Genomic DNA, 6,958 nt, shown 5'->3' with positions numbered 1-6,958 from the left:
TTTTTGTGTTTGGTTTCTTTTGCTAAACTTAGCCTCTGTGAGATTCATCCATGTTGGTGTGAATATTAGTACCATACTCCTTTTTATTCAGTTGAATATTTCTTGAGGAATTGGAGTATTCAGTTGTGCAAATATGCCAAAATTTGTTTATCTGTGCATTTGTGGATGGACATTTGGATCTTTTCCAGTTTTTGGTTAACAAGTCGGCTATTATGAATAAAGCAGCTAAAAACATCACAAAATATTTCTGTGCTTGTGGAATAAGGATAGTAATACATTTATTGCCTTTCTTCTCACTGATACATGGCAGCTGTTGGAATCTGAACTGTTTCTGTAACTGGTTTTGATCAATATAATTTGGCAGAAGTGATGTTTTTTTGAACCGTCCTTCTTAGAAGCCAGCTGCTGTGCTGTGAGAGTCCTAGGCTGTGGGCAGAGAGACCGTATGAAAGAGACGCCAGGCAGCCCTGCTGATTTCCTCAGCTGAGCTTTCAGCTAGAAGCCAGCACCAATGTGAGGCATGCGAGTGAGCATCTTGTACGTGCCAGTCCAGTCAAGCTTCAGATGACCGCCACCCTAGCCTCACGGAGCAAAGGGACCACCCAAAGGAGTTCAGTCAATCCAGATAATCCTGAGACAATAAAGTTATTGTTTCAAGTCACTCAGCTCGGAGATGAGTTTGTTTTTTCTTAAACACAGAAATAGATAAATAAAATAGTTTCACTTCTCTTGAATGAGTAATATAAGCCTGGAATTGCTAGGCCATGAGATATGCAGAAATTTGACTTTTCAGGAAACTTCCAAATTGTCATACTTCCACCAGCAAAGTTATTCCATGTCTTCATCATCCATCTTTTTAAAATTCTAGCTTCTGTTAGGCATTTAGTGGCAAATAATTGTGCTTGTAATTACTATTTTATGACACCTTTCCATGTGCTTTGCTATTTGTAATCTTCATTTGTGGAGTATATTTTCAAATCTTTTACCTATCTTGTTTTAAATTGGTTTGTCTTTTTATTACTGATTTGTAAGAAGTTCATTATATGGTTTAATTACAAGTCCTTTGCTTGATAGATAAATGTATTGTGATGTCTTTTTTGTCTATAGTTTGAATTTTCATTTTCTTTTTTTTTTTTTTTTAGGTTTTATTTACTTATTTGAGAGAGAGAGATAGTGAGAGAGAGAAAGATAGTGAGAGAGCACCAGTGGGAGGTGGAGAAAGGGAGTGGGAGCAGATTCCTCGCTGAGCAGGGAGCCCAATGTGGGCCTCTGTCCCAGGACCCCAGGATCATGATTTGAAACAAGGCAGGTGTTTAACTGACTGAGCAACTCAGGTGCCCTAGAATTTTCATTTTCTTATGAGTGTCTTTGAGAAACAGAAGTTTTAAATTCTGATGAAATGCAATTTGGGAACTTTTTCTTTTATGATGAATTTTTTATGTTCCCTCTAAGAAATTGTTGTCTACCCCAAGGTTGAAATATATTCTCTTGTGTTTGATTCTAAAGCTTTTACACTTTCAACTTTTATGTTTAGGTATGTGGACTATGTCAAATTAAATTTTTATGAATTTTTCAAAGTAAGTGGTTGAGTTTCATTGCTTTATATTTGTTTTCATATAGATATCCAGTTATTCTAGGGAAAATGTTTTAAATCTTTTCCTATTGACTTTCCTAGAAGCTACAATCAAAATTCAGTTAATAGTATATATGTGTATCTATTTCTGTACTTTATTTCGTTTATGAATCTATTTATCCTTTCTTATACCAAAACCAGTGTCCTCATTAATATAGCTTTATAAGTCTTGAAATCAGATAGTATGATTCCTCCAACTTTGTTCTTCTTTTTCAAAATTATATAGGCTGTGATAATTCCTTTGATTATCTATATAAATGTTTTAAGACATGTGCCAGTTTCTCATAAAAGAGCTTACTGAGATTTTTGTTTGATATTGCACTGAATGTATATATCAATTTTGGGAGAATTTTCATTTCCATAGTTTTGAGTCTTCTAATCTATGAACACAGTGTAAATATCTTTCCACTTGTTTAGATCTTTTTTCTGTGAGCTGTGTCTCATCATTTACAGTGTAGAAGTTTTTATGTCTTTTGTCAAATTTTTTCTTTTTTTGTTTCAAGTTTATTTAAATTCAAGTTAGTTAATATATAACGTAATATTAGTTTCAAGAGGAGAATTTAGTGATCCATCACTTACATTTAACATCCAGTGCTCATCACAAGTGCCCTCCTTGATACCCATCGCCCACTTAGCCCATTCCCTCTAGCAACTCCATTTGTTCTGCATAGTTAAGAGTCTGATTCTTGGTTTGCCTCTCTCTCTTCTCTTAGCTCATTTAATTTGTTTAGTTAAATTCCACATATGAGTGAAATCATATGTTCTTACACTATTGGTGGGAATGCAAACTGGTGCAGCCACTCTGGAAAACAGTATGGAGGTTCCTCAAAAAGTTAAAAATAGAACTACCCTGAAACCTAGCAACTGCACCACTAGGTATTTACCCAAAGAATATAAAAATACAGATTCAAAGGGACACATGCACAACAATATTTGTAGAAGCATTATCAACAATGGCCAAATTATAGAATGAGCCTAAATGTCTGTAAGAAGTTGTGGCATACATGTACAATGAAATATTACTCAGCTATAAAAAAAGACTGAAATTTTGCCTTTTGCAATGACATGGACAGAGCTAGAGTGTATTATGTTAAATGAAATAAGAAAGACAAATACCCATGATTTCGCTCACATGAGGAATTTAAGAAACAACAGATAAACAGGGAGGAAAAGAGTTGTTAAATTTATTCTTATGTACTTTACATTTTGATGATATTGTAAATGATATTTTAAATTTTTTATTTCCAATTATTTTCTACTAGAATACAGAAATAAAATAGAGTTTAATATATTGACTTCATAACCTGAAATCTTTACTACATTCTCTTATTAATTCTAGCAAATCTCTCTCTCCCCCTTTCTCTCTCTCTTGTATTAAATCTCAAATTATATTTATCTTATAACTGGAAGTTTGTGCCTTTTGGCCGACATCCTCCCTCTACCCCTTAGCCCTTGGCAACCACCATTCTATGCTCTGTTTCTAGAAGTTTGACTTTTTGTAGATTACGCATGTAAGTGATATAATACAGTATTTGTCTTTCTCTGATTTATTTAACTTGGCTTAATTTTCTCAAGGTCAATCCATGTTGTTGCAAATGAAGAATTTGCTTCCTTTTTAATAGTTAAATAACATCCTATTGCATATATACATATACACCACACTTTACTCGTTTGTCTGTCAGTGAACACTTAGGTTGTTTTCATGTTTTAGTTATTGTGTATAATGCTGCAATGAGCATGGGCTATACAAAAAGATTAACCTGTAAATATAGTTTTACTTTTCCTTTGCCAACTTTTATGCCTTGATTTCTTTTTTCTTTTTTCTTTTTCTTTTTCTTTTTCTTTTTCTTTTTCTTTTTCTTTTTCTTTTTCTTTTTCTTTTTCTTTTCTTCTTCTTCTTTTTTTTTTTTTTTTTTTTGCCTTATTGCACTGGCTAAAGCCTCCAGCATAATGTAATGTTGAAATAGTGAGAATGGATATAATTGCCTTATTCCCTTTCAAGTAGGTGAAGTTGATACGATTGTTGAAAACATCTGTATATTAACTGATATTTTTGTCTGCTTCTGTAAATTTCTAAATGGTATTAAAATCTCTGTGAAGTTTTGTTTCATGTAATTTAAAGCTTTGTATTAGGCACATACATATTTAGGATTGTTATGTTTTCTTGATGAATTGACCCTTTATCATTGTGAAATGTTCTTTTTTATCTCTGATATTTCAGTGTGAAAAACTCCTTTTCTTGAAGTATATTTGGCTAATATTAATAAGACCACTAGACCACTCTAGGCTTCAATGATTGTTTAGTGCATGGTATGATTTTTTTCTATCCAGTGACTTTCAATGTATATGTGCCTTTATATTTAAAATGCATTTCTTCTGGACAATTTGTAATTTTGTTCTGTTTTGTTTATCCAGTCTGACAATCTCTGCTTTTACCCCCCCTAAGTTTTTATTTAAATTCTAGTTAGTTAATATACAGTGTAATATTAGTTTGGGGTATAGAATTTGGTGATTCATCCTTATATTTAACACTCAGTGCTCTCACAACAAGTTCTTCCTTTTTTACTGGATTTTTTAAAAAAGTAATCTCTACACCCAATGTAGGGCTTGAGCTCATAACCCCAGGAGTCACTTGCTCCACCAACTGAGCCAGCAGGGCACCCCTACATGGTTGCAATCTTAGCATACAAATATCGAGGAGGACATAAGCTACCCAGTCATGGAAGGTTGACAGTTTTCTCTAGGGTACATTCAACTTCTCCAGAATTTTCATTAATATTATCAGTTTCCAGGTCTTATGCCTATTCACCGAAGTTCTTTCTTCTTCTTCTTTTTTTTTTTCAGTGAAATAATTTCTAATGTTGCATTTTTTAGTTCTAAAATTTCCATTTTTTATGGTTGCCATTTTCTTATTAATATGTCTCATCTACTCGCTCATTATGATTATTTTTTAAATTCTTGAAAGTATTCATAATAGCTGCTCTAAAATCCTTGTATGCCAATTCCAACACCTGCTTTGCCTTGGATATAATTTAAATGATCTCTTCCTTTGTCTCTTTTGTCATTTTTTCTGCTTCTTCATTTGTCTGGTCATATTCAGTTACATGCAGAACATCGTATATGAAACACTGCCAGGAGTTGGAATAATATTGTTTTCTTTTAAAGAGTATTGGCTTTTGTTCTGGAAACTACTACAGTATTGGTAGATTATTTTGGTCCTTGCAAAATGGGTTATTTTTCTATTTGGTTTTCTATTTAATACCAGGGTATGTCCTTTATTTTAGAGTACACATTATAGGTTTTTGTGATCTCACCTAGATAATGGAGATATTCAACAAAGTCTCTATTCTTTCTAGGTCAGAGCTGCACCATTCCTAGCACTATGTGACCTCAGGTGTCACACAGCAGGCCCTACTTTCTAAGCCTTGGAGGCTCACCCTATACCCACCTTTGATCAGGGCCCTGCAGTGCTCCATATTCCCTAGTTCTCTGCCCCACCAATTATAGCTACTTCAAGAATCCACTCTGCTTGAACTTTGGGTTCCTCTTCCTTGCAGGTTAAAGATTCCTTAACACAGAATGATTGAAGGGTCACACCATGTGTTTCCTTTCTCTCAATGATTATGATTCTTCACTGCCTGTTGCGAAATTCCTGAAACCTATTACCTAATAAATCTTGTTAGTTTTTTATTTTTGGCAGAAGGGCAAGTTTAGTACCAGTTTTTCCATCATGGCCATGAGAGAAAGACCTGAAAAACTTTTTATAAAGTGCAAATATTGTTGTTAAATGTTATTGTTAAATATTATTGATATTATTACTGTTAAATATTATTAAATATTAGTGTTAAATATTATTGATAATATTACTGTTTGGTAATAAAGTTAAATAAGATGGCATTTCAGGATGAGTCTTACAAAGTAGCTTCATGGGTTCAGAAAGTTGATTTCATTCAATCATCTGGGAGTGCACCTAAACATTAAATACTCCTTTTTCTTTGCCTACTTTAGTTTTTTTGTCTCTCAAGTCTGTACAGAAGCTTCTAGGAGGAATGTCTCATTTTCTTGTCTTAAAATTTGTTAACTTCGTTCTGTTACTAGCAAGAGATTTTCATTACATGCATATTTCATTTCATTTTTTATTCTTGCAATGTACATAGATTTTATAATAATAACAACAATACCTATCATATGTGCCAAGCAGACTTTTAAAAATCATATAGTCAGATTACAGCACAGTTCTCAAAAATTTTCTGTCGACTTAATGCTGTATAAAGACTCATTTTCTATAGATGTAGATATAGATCTCACAACTTCTTTATCCATTCATCAATCAATGGACATTTGGGCTCTCTTCATAATTTGGCTAGTGTTGTTAATGCTGCATGTATCCTTTTGAATTAGTATTTTATATCCTTTGGATAAATACCTAATAGTGCAATTGCTGGGTCATAGAGTAGTTCTATTTTCAACTTTTTGAAGAAGCTCCATACTGTTTTCCAGAGTGGCTGCTCCAGTTTGCTTTCCAACCAATAGTGCAAGACTATATGATTTCACCCATATGTGGAATTTAAGAAACAAAACAAACAGGCAAAGGGGAAAAGAGAGAGAGGCAAATCAAGAAACAGACTCTTAACTATAGAGAACAAACTGGTGGTTACCAGAAGGGAGGGGATTAGCAGGATGAGTTCAATAGGTGAAGAAAATTAAAGAGTGTGCTTGTTGTGATGAGCACCAAGCATTGTATGGAAGTGTTGATTTAGTCTACAACTAAAGCTAATATTACATTGTATGTCAACTAACTGGAATTAAAGTAAAAACTTAAAAATGTATATAAAATTGTCAATAAGCAAATTAAAAAATGTTCAACATCATTATTGCTTTAGGAAAGTGCAGGTAAGAAACTACAATGAGATGCTAATTTCTATTGACTAGGAGGATCATAATCAAAAAGTCAGATAATATGGAGTGTTGTATGTGGAGAAAATGGAACACTCATACATTGCTGTGAGGAATATAAATAGTGTGTAAGTTTCAGAAAATAAATTAGCAGTTCCTTAAAATGCTAAATATAGAATTACTATGTGAGCCAGCAATCTATAACCAGAAGTACTGAAATGATACGTCCACACAAAAACTTGTCCATGAGTGTTCATTGCAGTATTACTTATAATACCAAGAAGGTAGAAACAACCCAAATGTCCATCAACTGACAAACAGATAAACAGAAGATGGTATATCTATATAGTGGAATATTATTCAGCCATTAAAATGATTGATTTATGCTACAATGTGGATCAACTTGGAAAACATTATGATAAGTGAAAG

Source organism: Canis lupus, chromosome 13 (genome assembly GCF_011100685.1).
Source record: "Canis lupus familiaris isolate Mischka breed German Shepherd chromosome 13, alternate assembly UU_Cfam_GSD_1.0, whole genome shotgun sequence".
Taxonomy (NCBI): Eukaryota; Metazoa; Chordata; class Mammalia; order Carnivora; family Canidae; genus Canis; species Canis lupus.
This window is presented reverse-complemented; position numbering follows the sequence as displayed.